Below are 20837 nucleotides of genomic sequence, written 5' to 3' on the forward strand. Positions count from 1 at the left end.
TAATTAATAGAGACCCATTGTGGACCTGTGTTTCACAGTCACTGAGCCAGATTAGTGCACAGAAAAGAAGTGGGAGCACATCAGGCTGCCTGCTCTTCAGAAAGTGTTGTCAGAGCTCACCATTCATTTCGCAGCTCAGGAATTTTACAGTTTCCTGGAGAAACACCCATGAGGAGCTTGGGAGATACGTAACTGGTGCAGTGAGGAGAGCACCGCCCTTGAGGTTAGGAGACCGGAGTCTCCTGCATGGTAATGTTTCTTAGCTTTGCTGTTTGAGTGGTTTGAGAAATACCCTCTCAGAGCAATGCTATAAGGGAGACTGTTTTTAGGCTCATTCCTACCGCTGAGGAAATATGCACAGAGCAGTTAAGCCAGCACCGAGGTCATCAGGTGGCCGGTGGTTGAGCCAACACTTGAAGCAGGCTCTGATCATACACACTTGCTTGACCGCTCCACTGAATACTGGACCATGGATGGCCTTAGGGGACAGCAAGGATGAGGTCCCTAGATCCTAGGAAACGCTTGAGTGTGTCCGTTCACTGAGGAAGGGACACCTGCAGCATCTCCTGAATCCTCATTTGCTCAAGGAAACCTTGGGTAATACTCAGCCCTCAGCCTTCCATCTCGCTCTAGAATCTGGATGTGTATGTAGCTCCTGGGGATTTCTAAATCACTCAAGAATGGAAACTAACTTTAAAAGTTTACTTAATGAAAGACTCTCCACAGTAACAAGAAAACAAGGAGCTCAGGTATCTGACTTAAATGTCTAAATGACATTTACCAAATTCGATGCAAACTTTCAACCCCAGAAAATAAAACCTGAACCCGCTCAGTGTGAGAGCTGTGTCATGGTGGCCCGGGGGCGGCACGTGGTATCTTCAACGGCCAACAGGCATCTGGGTTGCGAGAAGTACCCGTTGGCTGTCCTTTCCACGCTGTGCAGTATCACTTCACGCACTCCCTTTTCCCATCCTCAGGTAGCGGGGGAGATGGGGGGATGTAAGCTGCCACGGAGATGAAAGGCGGGAAGCCAGCCTCTCGAAGCTCTGGGATGGCAGAGGAAGCAGACGAATTACCTGATAATGCCACTGAGCCAGGCGCAGGCAATGCTGATTTTATCAAGAAGGGGATTTGATAACCATTTTCCTCCTCAAAAGAGAAACAGCCACTTTGAAGTCACCTTAACGTGGCCCTTTCATCTGAGTTTTTACTCTCTTAAACCCAAAGTGAAAAACCTTTTTCAAAATCTCAAGGCTCCTTTTATGAACAGCGTATTTGGATTATTAATTACTTGGATGTTTTGGTGGCTTGTTATCTATAAATATATGTGTCACCATGATGACATTTCTCTCCCCGAGGTTGCCCTAGGCCTGGCGGACAGTTGGAGCTTCCAGCTAGCCCTCTTGGCAGCCGGATCACTGCCTGCCAATCTCTCCCTCCCCATTTTCCCGTCTGTTTCTCTCCACTTGAACCACTTGAGTCTATGAGGAGTTCTGATGCCGGCACACACTTGTTTCCAGGATGGGGGTAAGTAAAGAATGCGTGTCTCTCAGAGTCAGACAAGAAGGACAAAGGGCAGCATGCCCGTTGAATCTCCTGCGGGGAAATTCTTTTGGTAAAATCATGAAACACTTATATTCTAAGTAACTGCTTAGTGTCCCAGAGTTCAGGGCAGGAGGAGTCCATCAACCTGATTCAAAATGATGTTCCCAGGACCGGGGATAGGACTGTGAACAAAGGAATTGTTCTATATACATTTTTTTCTCTTTAATTTAAAGAACGGATTCAAAATCCTAGGGATGAAAAGGCCACATACTGTGTGATTCCAACTCTGTGACTTCCTGGTAAAGGCAAAACTGCAGAGACAATAGACAGATCGAGGGTCACCAGGGGAGGGAGGGATGGATAGGAGGAGCAAAGAGGATTTTTAGGGCAGTGAAACTCTTTATGACACCATTATGATGGATACCTGTTAGTAGACATTTGTCCAAAGCCATAGAATGTAAAACACTGGACATGAGCTCTGCTGTCAATCGTGGACTTTGGATGACGATGTGTCCATGTAGGTTCATTGGTTGTGAAGAAAGTACCATCTGGTGGGACATGTTGATGATGGAGAGGCCGTGCATGTGTGGGGTCAAGGGGTGTATGGAAAATCTCTAAGTTCCTCTCAATTTTGCTATAAACCTAAAACTGCTCTAAAAAAAAAAAAGGCCTTAATAAAAAACAAACAAAAAAAAAGAAAGCCCAAACCAAATACAATTTAGGTCATAACATTAAAAAATAAGTCAGTGCTGTTGTCAGAGGTTTTAGTTTTGAGGTCTGGCTTTGGCCTCAAAATAAATATATGTAAGTACTTCAGCAGCTTGTTTACTCTGGATATTCCTTTCCTGATCTATAAAATAGAGCTTGGATGTAATTGTTCCAGCACAATAAAGAGTTAAGGCATTTTGAAAAATTAAAGCATAAACAAACCCAAACAGCTCAGCGCCCTCATTTTGCTCCCTCATCTTTGCACTCTCACCTTCTCTGAGCTACAAGAGAAAGCTCTGGGCTGAGACCGTACTTGCTGGTGTGCCTGGAGAGGACGGGGCATTTAGTCATTGTAATAATTCTTCAGTTGAAGGAATGATATCTCTCTGCCTCTTTGGGTCTAGAACACACAATTGACTTGGTTCTTCCTCCAACGTTACAGAGAAAAGCCATTCCCACACTTCATAGGGCAGAAGTTCCCAACAGATCAGATGCCCAAGAATCTGGGACCCAATGTCCTGTTAGAACTTTAGACGTTTGCAAAGCACTGTGACCCACTGATGAAGGTCATCATATCTTGGTGTCCATTAAGGTATGACCAACACACAGACCCAAAGAAAGAGAGCTGTCCAACTCCACAGGGCCAGCAGTTTATGTGTTTTTCTCTAATGTGAATTTGCTGTTTGCTCATCAATTTTGTTTTTGGTAAAAGCACAATAAAAGAAAGGTGAGAGTAGATAACAGACATTTAAGGAATTTTTGCGAAAAGAAAAATACCAAATGAAGAAAATGCCACCCATTAAATTCTCTGAAAAATGGGAAAAAGGTTTCTATTACTCTATTTCAGCAGCAAAACTCCCTCAGCCCAGCTCTCAGAAATCCATGTTCCATAGGAACATAATCTGAGAATCAGAGTGGGAGAGTGTGTGTTGTTCTGTTTGAGTCACATGGAATGCATCAAGAGGATTCAAGTAATTGGAGAGAAGCAGAACCAGGTTGACAGGTGGCCCTTCCTGGGTTTCAGGCTCCTGCAGGTGTCTGTCACCCTTCCCTTTGCATGTGTTGGGAGAGTGGGGGTGTTTCTAAGCTGTTTCTTCTCAAAGCAGTCTTTTTTTTTTTATTCTTTTTAAAATTTCCTTGGTTTAACAAACATGTAGTAAAGGGCACAGATCTTAAGTGTAGATCTCAATGAATTCTTGCCAGTGTGTGCACCCTTATACCCACTACGATCAAGGAACAAAAACCTTCCAGCATTCCTGCAGTCTCCCAGGGACCCCTCTCAGTCCATGGATCCTCTCCCACCCTCAATGGTATCTGCTATTCCAATTTCCAGCTCAATGAGTTCATTCCAGTCTGCTTTGAATGCCATACAAGTGGAATCATACAACACGTCCTCTTTGTGGCTGGCTTCTTGCACTCAACAATGAATTCTTAAGGTGTTTTAAGATAGGAATGCAAAAGTCTGGGCTTTTCCATATTAAAGAACACTGAACTCAGAGCACCAGTGTAGGATCCTTCTCTGGGGGCTAAGAGTTGAGTGAACAGGGGCAAATGCACAGATGCTGATGATGAAGAAAAGCAACTGACACCATCCCTACACTTCCATTCCATTGTCAGCTCCTGCCCTCCGTCTTCTGGTTAACCAACCTCGTTTCCTGTTGTTATCTTTAATGTAATACACTGTGCAGCTCAGAACGGACTCAGATACTCAGGATCAAATTGTATGACGAAGGTACAATTGTTTTCATTGTCGTTTATTTGATTGCTAATATGGCTATTAGTTTTCTTATTCTAGACATGGTAGAACGACATTGTTCCTAGGTAACACTGTCATCTTCTGGGGAATATTACAATGAAAGTTGACAAGGATAGCTAATTTGACTTTATTTTAACTTTTGGGAATATAAACAATAATTTGAAGAAGGAAAAACAAAAAATGATCCTACGCAGAATGACTCCTTGTTTCATGCACACAAGGGCCTGCAGAAATATGCCACAGAGCGATTTCTGGGTCAGAATAAATTAGAGTTTGTAATGCATTTGCCTATATTGAGAAAGCATAAAAAAGAAATGAGGTAATTTTGTCAGGGTTTGGTGCCCATTGTTCACTGAAACATAATGCAAGTTATGTCTTTGGCCATAAAATAAAATAATGAGGCGATATATTCCAAGTCGTTCTCATAGATTATAAGCTCAATATTCCAATTGTGTATATTTAATGACTCCACAGTGCTGATCACTTATTTTCAAATGGTATTTGGAGATAATAAGCTCGAGGTTCTGCAGTGTGCTGTGGAATTTACTTTCCCAAAATGAAGGGTGGAGAGAAATTTCTTTCTGCTACCAGATTCGATGAGTCCCAGAACAGAATCACCTTCCCTGTACTCAGTCCTGGTGGCTCTCACTCCTGGCTGGGCACACCCTGAAGTTTTCAGAACAGCAAGGAAAATTCTACGCCCTTTCAATCCTGAGTTATCTCTTCATTAAATTCTTTAATTCTTCTTAATTGTTTAGCAATAATTAGCTTCTCAAACCCAAGACAGAAAGCCTGACTCTGATAATGCTCATGGTAAACAAAGCAATACCAAGGATTAATTTGATGGATGATAAATATTATCAAATTTAAATACTATTTATAACAAAGACAGGTGGGGAAGAAATTACATGTTAAAAGTTCTGAGTAGAGTAAATGATGATTCTCTTTAGTGTCAGGAAACTCTTAGCGTGTGGAGTTATTTTTCGTACTTACTCATGCTTTCTCTATGTCATTGTTCAGGTGTAGCTGAATGAGAAGGCTTTTAATTTCCAGACTCTTTGAAGGGTGGGAAAAAGAACAAGCAAGAAAGTCATTTCAGGTTAAAGGAAAGAGCACATGAAAAAGCATGCAAATAGGGAAGATGGGGCCCCAGTACACCTGGTCTTGAGGGTTAGTGGGATTAGAGCGTGTACGGTCTTATGATATACTCGAAACATACTGGCCTTCCCCCTACAACGCAAGAGTAATAGCAGATTTTTGAGGAAGAGAGGAAAGCTTTTTTTGAAAATTAATTCTGATGACAGTATAAAGCAGGGATGTGAGGGAATGAAACTAGGAATAATTATTGTAATATTCTGTAACAGGCTATGTCAGGAAAACAGTGAGCAGAAATAAAGAGAAAGATGGAGCAACAAGAAGGGAGGAGGGACCTGTGCCAGACGCTGGGGTTAAAACAACCAGGGCCTCTGTGGGCAGGTGTGTGTGATCCTGTGTTCCCAGCTTGGAAGGCACAGCCCAGCCCTTCTGCTGAGATGAAGAAGCTTCCCTTGGTTGACTCTCTGAGACTCCTGGAAGTCAGCTTAATATATAGGAGTTTTCCATATATTCAATTTTTATTTGTCAATTATACCTCAATAAAGATGAGGAGGTTAAACGATTTTATGGAGTCCAATGAACAAAGCTGCTTTACTCTAGTTTCCACGTTGAAGTTCTGTAGTCCAAGTAGAATAATTGCCCATATGAGCATCGCTTTTCGCCCCTACAGTACATGGCAAGTCCCTCCAGAGGAGGCTGAGCCTGGCAGGAGCACGAAGCACAGGACAAGGCAGAGTGTTTATGCTTTCCCTTTCATACTTGTTGACCCAAAAGTCCCATGGAAGATGACTCACTGTTTTTCTAAATTTCATGCTCTGAATAACTTAATCATATCTGGGCATGGACCTTTTATCAATTTCCTGCCTCTCCAAATCCCACTGCTATCCACCCAGCCATCTACTGAGCCCAGAATGACATTTTCTACTTCAGCTCTTGTCTGTCAATAACTTGTTTCTATTAAAATAAATGTGTCCCGGATATAAATTGCTTTATCGTCTACTTAAGGAATGCGTTTGTGTGTGTGTGTGTGTGTGTGTGTGCGCGTGCATTGGTTTTCACAGCATGTTAACGTAAATGAAAATTTAATTTTAATGTATTATTTTATTGAGTCTTAAAAGCACAGGAAATGGATGATTTTCACCCAGAGGAAAAGAAGAAAACGTTTACAACCTTCAGTCAAGGAAATTAGCTATCTGTGTTAATCAAATGTACCTATACCAGACGTCACCAGCTTTTTTACCTGCTGTTTGCACGTCAGTGTTGTGCTAATATCATCTTTCGTTGTTTCAGTTCTATGTTTTAAAATTTTCTAAGCAAGTCTGTTTTTCATTAGAACATGTAATTCCCCAAACAAATGTTTTTCCACTTTAGTTATTGATACATTGTTTAAAACCGTGAAGGTGATATTCCCAAGAATAATTGTTGAGTAGCTACTCCTCTTGCAAAGTTCTTCCGGTGTCTTTTGAAATCATCTGACAAATGCTGTTTAAAACCTGTGAGCGGTGCGCTCTCATGGTGCTGGATGTGAGGATGAAGGATGCCCGCCCTCAGTTGTCACAGTCCGTTGGAAGAAACAGGACGACGCCAGCCTCTTTCAGTCCTGCCTGGTAAGTGCTCACAAGGCTGAGATCCCTGGAGAGTTGCCTGGTACCTTGATCCCTGGTTCTCAAAGGGTAGACGTGGAACTTGTTAGGAATGCAGACACCAGGTCTAGCCCCAGACCTGAAGCCCTGGAGTCCTTCGAGAGGTGCCAGCCCTGCCTTGTAACAAGCCCCCCGGGAGAGTGCACTGCCTGCTCCCATTCCGGGAACCACTGATCTAGAGAAATGCAACATTATTTCCACTCAGTCTCCATGTCACAGAGGGAACACATTTATGGGGAGAAAAATAACATTGTTCTGACAGCATTTGTTGTCAGAGACTGAAGTTGCTTGACAAAACAAAACAAAAAAGCAAAGCAGAATAGTCCTTCCAAAATCCTCTCTCTTCCGAGGAATTTACCTTCCTGTCTTCTCCAGAGAGTGTGTGACAAAATAGCCCCTTCTGTCGCCTCGGAAACAGAATTTTGCTTTAAGGGCCAAATTTATATTTTCTCCTTTTTGGTTTAGATAATGGCCACTCTCTATGAGGATAAGTAAAGATATTGAGAAATAACTTTATTATTATTTGAGAGGATATCGAGAAATTACTTCAGAGGGTTTATAGCTTTGTTCTAAAGAATAACTTAAAAATCTTCATATGGGGCCCAAAACTGCTAACAGAAATGAAGACTATACAATAATGCTATTATTTTCCTTATAACATACTGAGGTAAATATCATTTATGTGACATTGTATTGTCTACATTTGGAATCTATAATACAAACATTATGTTTTGCATTTCTATACTAGTCTTATTTTTTACATAAAAATTCATCTTAATGAAATACATCATCATCAGAAATATGCATATACTTAACAAGAATAATTGATTTAAAATGTAGAGCTATACATACAAATAAGCTCTTCTAAATACAGATAAGTTGCTTATCACAAGAGAAAAGAGCTTATCACAGGAGAAAAAACTTATCACAGGAGAAAAATGTGGCTTAATGATAAAGTCACTATAATTTTGATTTGGCATTTTCAGCCTCAGACAAATGCGTGATTATTAATCACTCCTATGAGCAGCGTGCTGTGTGTGCCACGGGGTTTGAAATTATGAATATCACACAATGAAACAGCCAGTGCAGGAGACATACTCATGTCCTCACCTCTCAAATCAAGTATGAAAGTTTGTCTTAAATATTTGATTAATTGTGAAATTAGAATAGTGCCATTGTGACATAGAAGATTTATCATGCGGTTTGGACAAATGATAAAATGCCTTTTATTTTCTGCAGGTTTTACAGAGGAAAATAAAGAGAGGACCCTGAGATTCTCAAAAAGGAGAAGAATTTGTTGAACAATTAGTCTCCCACACTGGATGGTCCCTAAGCTATCCTTGGACGTACATGCCCCTAAGAAGGGCATGTTAGTTCCTATAGTTATATGGTTATTTCAGCCTCTGAAATAAAGGTATGTATTCCTGGAGTCTGCCCCAAATTGGGCGCATTCTAACCCAGAGTAGAGTAAGAACTTATTGGGAAGATTTCTTACGATTGCCAGGAGGGAGACACATGATCATCTTATCCACCTAGAACTCACAGTAAGTGAAGGTCAATACCCATGGGCAGGACTCAAGCTTGAAAGCTGCACCATCTAGAATGTGGAATATTGCAATATTCTGCTCTTCCTGGTCCACCACAATACTTCCTTTTCCTTAAACGCTCTACAATATATAAAGCATCAGTCAATCTGAGTTCCCTCAACTTCAGTTACAGTATTTTTGTTACTGCCTTGCAGAAGAATAACACACCCACGGATTCTATGTGCAAATGTCAACATTATCTAAGACTCATTCTCCAAGTCAGCCTACCAAGGGCAAGTGATACCCACGGGGTCAACGGCTTGCAGAAACAATACGTATCCTGGTATTTTAGGACATTTAGAGCGCTGACACCACGTTTAGATGTCAGAGGAGGAATGCTAAGAGCCCAGCAGTAATCTTTTGTTATTCAGGCTTCTTACGAGAAACAGATGCTTTCTGAAAAATCTTCCTGAATTCAATACGGTTTTAAGATATTGTTTGGAATCTGAAAACTCTCACATCTACCATCCGAGTATGGCTCCCTAGTACCTCCATCCAACAGAAGACTGCTTAGCAATAAAATGCATTTACCAAAACTCACAGAACCATGCCCTAAGAAGGGTGAATTTTCCTGTATGCAAATTAAACCTTAATTAAAAAAAAAATTCAAACGTCACTTGTTATAGTTGTTAGAAGGTGAGTAGTTAAATTAGCGAATTTTAAAAAATCTTCTCAAATGAGTTATAGTTTCTTACTTAAAATGATAGCTCATAGGGGCTGGCCGCGTGGCTGAGTGGTTAAGTTCATGCGCTCTGCTGCAGGCGGCCCAGTGTTTCGTTGGTTCAAATCCTGGATGAGGACATGGCACTGCTCATCAAACCACGCTGAGGCGGCATCCCACATGCCACAACCAGAAGGACTCACAATGAAGAATATACAACTATGTACTGGGGGGCTTTGGGGAGAAAAAGGAAAAAAGCAAAATCTTTAAAAAAGTAAATAAATAAAATGATAGCTCATAATATGATTTTGAATGGTAGTCGATGATTTTATTTGCCCAGTGAAAAGGAATTAACAATTCACACCTGTATGCACAGGCTACCTTCTATCAAGAAAGCACAGACAGGTGACTACCTCTGCATTCAAAACGAGACACACACTAATGAGGAAAGCAATGTGTTTGATATGGTTGTTGTGTTAACTTTGTAGATCTTATTAAATATTTGAATTAAAATGCAAAGGTCGCTGTTGATGAAATGGCTTAAGAATTTCAGACGATAGATATATTTAATAGTACTTACATGAAGAAAATGTGCAGAGATTTGTCACACCTTACTTGACAGCCATTACTGTCATTATTATTTCTTGTAATGTCCCTGGTATCGCTGAGCCCCTCCCATAGTCAAGATTATTCTTAAAATGAAAGTAGAAAGCTGCATCCAAGTAGTCATATGTCTATTATTTTGTCTGAGAAGCAAGTCTTACACGAAAGACTTGGGCCAAAGTGAACATTAGTGGAAGAGCTGTTTATAGATAAACTATGTTATGCTTCTACTAAAACAATAAGCTTTCCTACTGGAAAATCTGTCTTAAGCCACTGTGAACTTTAAATACCAATTCCTGGCAATTCTCCTGAGACCATAATCATAGAAAATAACGCAGGAGCACAGATGTCATAGATGTTCAGAAACTTACCCACGCCTTTATTCACGTGTTCAAGATGTGTTATAACCAGATTCCACGTTCCCAGGGTGATTCTAATGGCTGGAGTGCAACGATTAATGGGACGCATGCATCCTCTGTCCATGTGGAGGTTCCAATTAGATCAGGACCTGGCCCTCCAACTTGTCTTTTGTTACAAAGCTCTAATATTTGAGACAAATAATCAAGTGCTCTGCAAAAGCAGTGATGACTTTCCAGCCAGAATAGAAAGTGGAGAAGCTTCCTTGGCCCTGCCCCGAAGTCTAACTACCTGAAGTGTATGCCATTTTGCGACTATGCCATTGGGGTTTTACTGAGACTTGTAATATCCAACACTCAGTCATGTTAAGAATTCATTTCGCTGGAGAGTTTTGTTTAATTCTGCAACTAATTTAAAGGAGAGAAACGGAGGACATCGGCGAATTTCTTTGCTAATGTGATATTATCAATTTGCAGTTAATGGATTTTTTGTAAAATAAATGCCATATATATTCATGGAAAAATAAATGAAGAATCTAGTTCTGTTTTTTCTATTAGTCTGTTAACATAATAACTATGATTATGACTTTTCTTACATCAAAACATGCTTAAATTCTTGGAATAAGCCTTATGTGGATATGCTGCCTTATTTCTCATCTGCATTCCTTAAAAAAATCTGATAATTTTGTCCAAAAGAACGAAATGCCCATAAGAGTATTGAGGGAGCAAACTCAGATTCTGAATTAGAGATGAGATGAAGAGAAGGGCTGAAAATATTAGCTAATATCCCAGACATATTTTAATTCTACTTTTGTGTGTATGAGTTCGGGACTATTTACATAAAAGATGCATGTTTGAGAACAGATGATAAGTGAATTACGGTGCGGCCACACTCCTTTCAGTGTCACTCTAGGATTTGTGTATTAACATGGAAATATTTTCTGATACATAATTAGAAGAAGAAAAAAGATGATCACAAAGCAACGTGTCAGGAATGGTCTAATTTTATGTAAATTTCTCCTGCTGACAGTTGAACTCCGAGTTCATTGAAACCGTAGAGAAAATAAATGATTCTCTTTCTCGTGTCTCTTCCTTTCCCCACTTCCCACTACTACTTCCCCACCCTCTAGAATAAATGCTGAAGGACAAAAACTGTATGGATGATACTCTTCCCATATCTGCTATCTCGGAGACAGTTGATAATCTGCGGTTTTCTTCCTGCCAAAAAGACCAGAACAAGGCCTATTCATTCATTTACAATTTTTTCTTTGATAACTGTATTTTGAGCAGTTACACAGCTGTGCCCAGCCCTGCATATACGGAAGTAAAGAAACTATGCAGTCACCTGTTACAATCTGGACCTTGTATCACAGTGGTGATCATTGCTATAGGACAAAAAAAGACTAAATGGGGTCAGGACTGTGTGGCTGAGCTGCATCGCTAAGTGGAGGTGAACAGATGTGGGTACAGGGAAGTGCGGTTGAGGAGCATGTGCAGGGAGTGAGAGGGAGAGCAGATGGGAACAGAGGACCCCAGGCACCGGAAACGGCAGCTCCAAGTGGGAGCACCAGGGTATCTGAGGCAGATGGAGGAGGCGATGTGGCTGAAACTGAGTGAATGGTGGGAGAGAGCAGTAGGAGATGTGATCTGCCATGGACTGAGCTGTGCCCCCCAACATTTGTCCACTGAAGCCCTAACTCCCAGGGTGATGGTATTTGGAGATGGGGCCTTTGGCACGTGACTGGCGTTAGATGCGGTCATGAAAGCGAGGCCCTCAGGATGGGGTTAGTGTCCTCCTAAGAAGAAATACCAGAGAGCTCTCTCTCCCTCCACCACAAAGCCAGAAGGCGGCCGTCTGCAATCCAGGAAGAGAGCTGTCACCAGACCCGGACCACGCTGCCGCCCTGATCTCGGACTTCCAGCCTCCAGAACTGGGAGAAAAAAAAATCTGTTGTTTAAGCTGCCAAGTTTGTGGCATTTTGTTATGGCAGCTTGTGCTAACTGAGACCAGAAAATTGATGGGGTCAAATTGTATGAAGTGTTGCGGTAAGGTGAGTATATGCCTCAGTTTGCCTGAGGCAGTCCCAGTTATTTACATGTAATTATTGATAATTCTCAATTTTGCTCTCAATAATGAACCAGTTTGGACCATTGGGCATATGGTCATCTGATGTCCAGGCCATTGTAAGAATTGTCTCTGAGAACAAAAACACTAATTCAAACTGCTATCTGTACCCCTACATTCACTGCAGCATTATTCACAACAACAGAGACATGGAAACAACCTAACTGTCCATTTATTCATGATTGGATAAAGCAGATGTGGTGTATATATACAGCAGAATATTATTCAGCCATGAGAAAGAGGACATCTTGCCATTTGCAGTGACATGGATGGACTTTGAGGATATTATGCTAATTGAAATAAGTTCAGACAGAGAAAGACAAATAGACAAATACCATACGATCTCACTTATATGTGGAATCTAAAAAAAACAAAAACTGGACTCATAAATACAGAGAACAGATTGGTGGTTGTCAGAGACACGGGGAGGGGAGAGGGTGAAATGGGTGGAGGACAGGTCCAAAGATAAATAACACTATATTGCATATTTGAAAGTTACTAAGAGAGTAAATCTTAAATGCTCTCATCACAAGAAAAAAAACATAACTGTGTGGTGATGGATGTTAACTAGACTATTAGTGGTGATCTTCTCACAATGTATACAAATATTGAATGATGTTGTACACCTGAAACTAATATAATGTTCTCTATCAATTATACCTCAATAATAAAAAAAAGAAACCACACACAAAAGAGAACTTTTTGTTGAGGTGAGGTGATGAATGGTTTTGAGAAGACAAATGGCATGATCTTTCTTTTGTTTTGGCAGAATCATTCTGCACAATAGAACAATAGATAGATACAGTATCTAACAATACAGATAGATACAATATAGATGGAAAAATTATAGAAAATAGAACATGAGTCAGCAAACCTTGTTTCTTCCTACTGTTTACAAGAGCCAACTAGTGCATACTTTAGCTTTAGCGGCCTGACCATCTCTGTCACAACTCCTAAATATGTTTTGTAGCAGGAAAGTCAGCCACGGCCATATGTCAGCAAACGGGTAGGGCTGTGTTCCAATCAAACTGGATTTTTGGACGCTACAATTTAAACTTCATATAATGTATGTGTCGCAATATGTTCTTCTTTTGATATTTTTCAACCATTTAAAATATTAAAAACATATTCCTAGCTCAAGGATTAAACACAAGTTGGCAGTGGGCTGGATATGGCCCCCGGGCCATGAATTGTCCCCTTGGGATAGAGAGAAGGAGGCAAGGAGGAAGCAGGAAGAGGTTTCTCAATAACCCACTTGAGGGGTTCTGGGGGTCAGGGCATGCCTAATAGTGGAAATGGCTCTCAGCTAAAAAGAAAGTCTGAATATGGTTGGAAAATTGCCTCGAGAGTTTGAGTGGCAGAAACGAGACAGGGGAGATTGAGGCTCCGAGCGCCTGGAGATGGGAGCTGCCAGCAGGGTCTGTGAGGAAGGCTGAAGGTGGGAGAGGGGAAAGGAGGGGACTCAGCTTTGCACAGGGTCATGTGCTGATAATTATTCCCAGCCGGCTGGAGATGTGGAGTAGGCGTCTGAGATGTGGATCTGTAATTAGATGTCTAGCCTAGCGGTGTCAACTTAGAAGCCATCAGCATGTAGAGGAATCAGCACCAGGGTACCTAACAGGGAGTCATACAGTGAGAAACCAGAGCCCACCGGGGGCCAAGCCCTGCACACCCCAGCATCCGGGGGCCCAGGGACAGGAGAAAGAGCCGGCCAGTGAGACCCAGAAAGTGAGAAAGGAGGAAAGCCGAGTGAGGATGGTGTTTCCCGAGGGAGCTGTGTTCAGGGCTGCTTTGGTTCAAATACACTGGAACTAGCAACATAGAAATCACTGGAGGGGCCGGCCCAGGGGCGCAGAGGGTAAGTTTGCACATTCCACTTCAGTGGCCTGGGGTTCGCCGGTTCGGATCCCGGGTGCAGACATGGCACCACTTGGCAAGCCATGCTGTGGCAGGCGTCCCACATATAAAGTAGAGGAAGCTGGGCACAGATTTAGCTGAAGGCCAGTCTTCCTCAAAAAAGGAAAGCACTGGTGTCGGCTCTACCTCAGCTTTGGTGGAGCGTTGAGGTGATGAGTTTAAATAAAGTGTGTTTCAGAAAGAGTGAAAGAAGAGGCATTACAGATAATTTGCACAGACGAGCCTTCAGAAGAAATCACCCCTGTCATGAAAGAGAGGAAAGGGGTGATGGCTGGAAGATGTATGGGGCGACCTTGTTTTTAGATGTGTTTGTTTTGAAACCAAGAAGACAATAGTAGAAAAACTCTTATTTGCCCATCGTCTAGATTCAACAATTATCATCATTTTGCCACATTTCCTTCATTCGCCTCTTTTTAAAAATGGTTTTTTGAAGTAGTATAAAGCAAATTCCTGACGTTATTATCTCACCCACAAATACATCAGAATGCCTATCTGAAAATATGGACAATTCCTTTACAAGCACAGTGCTTCACTATGCCTGAAGAAGGTAAAAACATGTCCTGGTATCACAGATGACTCAGTCGATAAAGATGGTTTTCTCTTTTCTTCTAGGCTCTGGGAGAAAGCCTGGTAGCACGCGCAGGGCAAAGAGGGGAAACGATGAAGCAGACATGAGAGGAAATGCCAGAGCAAGACTTGGTGAAGAGAAGGGATCCAGCACCCAAGGCGAGAGGGTGGTCCTTGCTGAGAGCGCACTTGTTTATTCTAATAGTGACAAGAGAGAAAGAGGAAGCAATGGCGCCTTGGCGGGAGGTGGACAGGTGTATTTGTCATGCAGACGAGCTCTCCTCACTCTCTCCAACTCCAGCTACAAACCTGGAAATTCTTATTTCAGGAGGAAAGAATTGTTGAACAAGTGCCAAAGATTTCAAAAGCATCATTCTGCTAATTCTTGTGCAGATGACAAATGGTAATGTTAATACAGTTTTTTAAAAGTTGAAAACCTCTGTTCGGAAATTGGTTTTTGTAACGAGCTGACAGAGTTATACAATTTCTCAATGACGATGCTATTTTCTTATTTCAGGACAAGTTATCAAGCACTGTGGAGAAATCTCCACGACTGCAGACTGAAGAAAGTAATTTGATATTTTGCATTGTCACCTGGGTGCCTCTCCCTGCTGGCTCGGGATGTCGTTTCCCGGCTCTGTTTGACAGAGCGGTCTACTGCCTGTTGGTCTTTGTTTCAAGGAGGAGCAGGCTGTTGCCTGGATTAAATTTATTAAAGAATTACAAGGTCTTTCATGGGAAAGACTATGAAATCAATGCTTCTCTTTCCTTTAGTCTAAGACACAATCTCCAAAGGAAGCTGAGAAACCCTTTACGCCCCAGTCTCAGCTGTGTCAGTGCGATGTAGTTTCAAGGGGATCCTCCTGACAGTCAACCAGGAGTTAGGTGGCATCAAAACAACATGACCGTCAGACTCCCCACCATAGTCATGTCGTGGGTGATCCTATCTGCTCTCATTAAGGGTGGGGGTGTTGAAATCACATTCCTTTCTTCTGAAAATCTTTTGTAAAAATGATTGTGCCTTATAGATGTGTGGGGGAAGAAATATAAAGAATAAAATAGTGAAGCATGAGAAACCGAGTTAAAATTACATTAAAAGTCCAGACAAAACAGACATTAAAACCTGAGACAATGGTACCAACCATAATTGATGGACTGTGCCCCCCATAGACACCCACATATAGTCACTTAAATGCATAAACGCATATAATCTTATGTAAGTGGAGGAAGGCTGACCGTGTTTTCTGCAGCTTTTCCTCTTCAGTGAGGGGTATGTCATGGACATTCTTAGAAATTGATACTTATTTTTCTGTTTTTAAAACTTTTTCTTGTTGTTTATTGTTTGCTAATGATGTTTTTTTTCCTATATATATATTTTGTGGTCAAATCTATTTTTCTTATGTATTTCTGATTGTGTAAAATATTAAGAGAGGCTGTCCCTTCTTGAAAATAATGAAGTCTTCAACTGTATCTAATTTTAGTTATTTTAAGCAGCACTCTTCAAAACTGAAGTCTTTATTCCATCTGTAACTTTTTAAAGTACAATACATAAGCCAGGAAATCACTTTATTTTTCTCAAATTGCTAGCCAATATAACAACAACATTTATTGAAAATTTTGGCTTTCTTGCCTTTTATTTGAGCTAAATTGTTTATCATTCAATACATCCCTATTTGCAATGATGCTGTAGGGGAGTAAAAACTTTTCCTCTATCCTCTTAGGTATAGTTCTGAGGCCTGTGAATTAAACCAACAAAATACGGAGAAAAAGATTTATTTCATATGCGTACAGGAACCAACAAAAGAAGTAGCTGTCTCATGGAATGGTTAAAGTTAAGAATTTATACACCTAACTTAGTAGGGATAAAGGAGGGAGGAGAAATGACTTCTACGGGAAAAACAAATAGGATTCTTTAGGAAATACTAATGATTTTTATTCATTTGTTTGTTTGATTTTTTTTTTTTTTTTTTTTTTTTTTTTGCTAAGGAAGATTCACTCTTAGCTAACATCTGCTGATGATCATCCTCTTTTTGTGCTAAGGAATATCAGCCCTGAGCTAACATCTGTGCCAATGCTCTATTTTGTATGTGAGACACCTCCACAGTGTGGCTGGTGAGTGGCATATGTCCTCACCTGGGATCCGAACCAGTGAACCCTGGCTATCTAAGTGGAGTGCTAGAAATTTAACCACTTGGCCATGGGACAGGGCCTTGACAAATGAGTTTTAAGATGAGATGGGAGATAAAGTTTGTTCTGATAATGTTTGCATATACAGGTATGAGTGGTCTCTCCATCTCCCTCAGTGCCATAAAACTCCCCCAGGATGAAATTGATGGCAGCCTTGTTTTCCAGAAGTTGCTGTTTTTGGTCAGATTAGGGAAGATCTAAGGAGGCTTTCTCTGCATCTGTTGAACCTCAGACATCTTCACGCCAGCCCTGGGGTCTTGAGTGAGCCTCCACAGTTTACCTCTGCCCTCTCTCTCCTCTTCCATATCTGGGGTTCATTGCTGATTAAGACCCCACTCTTGAACGGCTGAGTGGGGACAGTGCCCTTCATGAAAAGATCCCCTTGGCTATTCTTACGTGTTCACGTCCTGAACAAATTGCTGTGATCATAAGGTCCAAACGATTCTAATGATACCAAATAAATTTAACTAATGTGGGGATCTTTGATGGTCCTGAAATATTATACCTTCCTGGCCAGAGACAAATGCTTCCTTTTGTTTGTTTGTTTCCACTTTTGATCTTCCTTGTAGATTTTTACCTTTGTATTTGTAGGGATGCACAAGTAAAGTGAAAACTTTACTTCTAGGAATTTTAGTGTTTTTATTGCTATTTGAATGGAATCTTTCACGTTATTAGACTTTTTAATTACCTATGGGGGTAGATAGGAATACTCGAGTGTGTGGTCTATTTACTTTATCCATTATATTGTTTATAAACCTTTTTACAGCCATTTACCCCAGATATTACAGCTAGAACTTTTTTCTCTGTGTGAAAATGATTGTAATTTGTGTTGTCCTTTCTGATATTTGTACTTTTTTATCTCTTTTAAGATAGCGTTGCCTAGAACTTACCAAATACCATGGGTCTTAGTAAGCAATACTGTATTCTTATGACGATGAGTAAAGATGAAGTTAGCCTTTCGGAATAATGACTAACTTTGCTTTGGGATACGTATTTATAAGGTTCTATGAGTAAAGCAGGTGTCCATCGGGTGCCGACTCCGCACAGGAAATGCACCAGCTTCTTCAAGGACAGATGACATAAGAAAGACCTCTTACAGCGACAAAGAGTTTAGTGTAATAAAGGGATAAAGCGAGCACTTACATCACTGTGACATTCAGAGGGATGGGGTGCCCGCCCCAAGAGCTGTAGGTGTTTAAGGGAAGGTGGCTCATACAGGATTCAGGCACCCCGGGAAGGCTTGATCAAAGCAGCTTTAGGATTGTGAGATCTCCATCAGACCACGGACAGAAGAACAGCACTGAGAAGGTTTCGGCAGGAGGATGCTGATCGGTCATCCACAGAGTTGTTTGGACTGTGATGGTGACAGAACTTATTTCACTTTGATTGGAGCAGAAGGCACATCTGAGAGGATGGGAGAACGACGGCCCATGGACTAGGGTACCGTCAGCGGCTGTGTTCTGGGGTCTTTGAGCTGAGGCTGAGTTTCACCTGCTTTAGAAGCCAGCTGGGCGTTGTTGGCTGTGTGATAGTCTGGTCATTTCCCTGCCACACTGATGCTGTTTTCTTTCCCTCAATAATGGTTTTAACCCATTTGGCAAAGAAGAGAAACATCTAGAGATCCAGGGCCGCTGGAGCTTTTTGTCACGTGCATCGGAGAGTTTGAACACGCTGTAGATCTATGCCGAATATTAGGGTTTCGGTCTGTCGAATCGTACTTTTTAACATTATTCTAAAACCAAGAAAAGAAAGCTCTTTTTTGTGACACTGTCCAAGTCCATTTTTATGTAGCAAAACATTGTTTTCATCCCGACATTCTGTCTTTTAATGTTGAACTCCTTAGAGACATTTAATCAAAAAGATGCCTTTTTTGGGGGGAGAATTAAAAAAAGCCAGCAGCTGAAAAGCAGTGATCTGATCAGTGTAGCAGCGAAAAGTTAGAGAAATGGGCCTTCCCTGAAAGAGAAGTCCAATGTTCCAGAACTGAGGAACGTACAAATAAATTTGCAACCTTACCAAAAAAAGACAATTTCTTCTCTCACTCCTATTGCCTGATATTAATACATATTAGCAAGTAGAAGAGTATTAGTCTGAGAGTTAGCAGTAAGAATTCATTGTCATGAAGTGAGAACCAATAACGCTAATTTCCCAAAACACTTCTACAGCGTATTTTGGAAATTTGTATTTTAATTCACAAGAGTTGACAGGTTTTATTACTGCAAAGAAAAAAAAAAGCTATTGTCAGAAGCACATGCTAACAATTAACGTGTTACGTGCACCCAGTTCTTGAATAGAATGGTATATTTATAGATTTCCTAATGGCTGCCTTTCTAGTGTTTGTATTTTTTTCTCGTTATCTGTCTGTTCAGACTTACACTTCAATGTGCCTTGAAACTTCATCACCTAAGAAAGAACCAAATGCTTATCTGCCTGATGAGTGATAAAGTTTGCTAAGAAAGGAATAATAACTACTCTAAACATTTCAATCAGACAGGAAATTGCTTAAATCTTTAAATAACAACATAGCTTTCATGTTGTTGTAAGAAGTGGCCACAGATCTAAGTTACTTGCAGTTTCAAGTACATGGGAGCATAAATCTTCTAAAGTTGAGAAAAACATTCTACTCTGACAAATTTATTAACTTTTCATGCCGCGGTGAGAACTCACCTGAAATCCTTGTGCAGAAGAAGCTGCAGCATAGAATTAGGATCAGGTGGCAGTGTGGGTATATTTTCACCACAAACCTCCGAAATAACCATGCTTTTATATGACCTGATATTCTAGCACATCATAATAAAAGTGTACACACACACACACGCACTACAGATTTAGCAGAACATTGAAAAGAAATATGATAAAGTGATCAGGTTATAGCTTTGCAGGTAATTATATACGAAGATGAATGTTGAGGAACATGGATTTTTCTTATCACATTGAAACCAGCCTCTGGCTTCTTTAATTTCGGAAATTGGGAAATGCAGGATTCTCTACGACGAACAGTTTTTTAGTGAGATAATAAAAACACTGTAATTACATACTGTTTTTAAGCCGAGAGCTTGGCAAACCCGGCCTGATAACCCACTGCTGAGTGGGCCAATCTCTTTGTTTCACTGAGAAATGTTCATTTATATGAGCTGAGAAGGATGATAATTTTTAGAATATATGCTGATAAAGGCAGGTAGTGCAGACGGTGAATGTACGTCTTGCAGATTGTTTTCTAAGGAAGACCAAACATGCAGTTACGGGTTTCTTTACATACACAGCGGCTCTCCCACATTCCTTTATTTATTTGTACATTCAGGAAACTTCAGTTGAGTGACTACCACATATTAGAAATGTTATTAGTGTATAAAACAAACAAAACAGAGCAAAATGACAGCAAAACACCTAGATCTCACGCTTGAAGAGAAGACAGAAGCTTTTCCCCAAGAAGACGATGCCCTCTTGTGCCAAGATCTGCCCCCAGACCTGGGACCACAGTTAAATCAGAGCAAAGTTGGGTGGGGCTGCTCAGTCTGCTCAGGAAGCCAAGGCGGGGGACGCAGGGAGTTCTGAATCCAGCCAGTGTGAGCCTTCGGCTGTGCGGACAAGTATGGGGCCAGTTTCTGAGAGCTTGGGTCCCAGGGGCGCAGACATATGCTGAGTAAGGGAGAGTCTCCCAGCATGCAGAATTTAACACACAGGCAGGAATGGGGGATAATGCTAACGCTTAGTGTTAACGCTGGCCTAGCTCTGAGAAGAGTGGATACCGTGACAGCCCATAGTAAGGCAACTAGAAACGCCAGAACTGTCAATCTAAGAATTGTCAATCTGAAAGGCTCAGTGTGAGGCTGGCCCAGTGGGATACTGGTTAAGCTTGTGCACTCCGCTTTGGTCGCCTGGGGTTTGCAGTTTCGGATCCCAGGCACGGACATACACACCGCTCATCAAGCCATGCTGTGGTGGCATCTCCCCACCTTTGCCAGCTTCCAGAGCAGCATCCCCCTCACGGCCCCTGTGTGCATCTTGAGAGCCTGCGTCTCAGCATCTTCCACTCGCATCATGTTGCCTTCTCTCTTTCTGCGGTAGAAGCTCTCCCTGCCTCCCTC

Source organism: Equus caballus, chromosome 29 (genome assembly GCF_041296265.1).
Source record: "Equus caballus isolate H_3958 breed thoroughbred chromosome 29, TB-T2T, whole genome shotgun sequence".
NCBI lineage: Eukaryota > Metazoa > Chordata > Mammalia > Perissodactyla > Equidae > Equus > Equus caballus.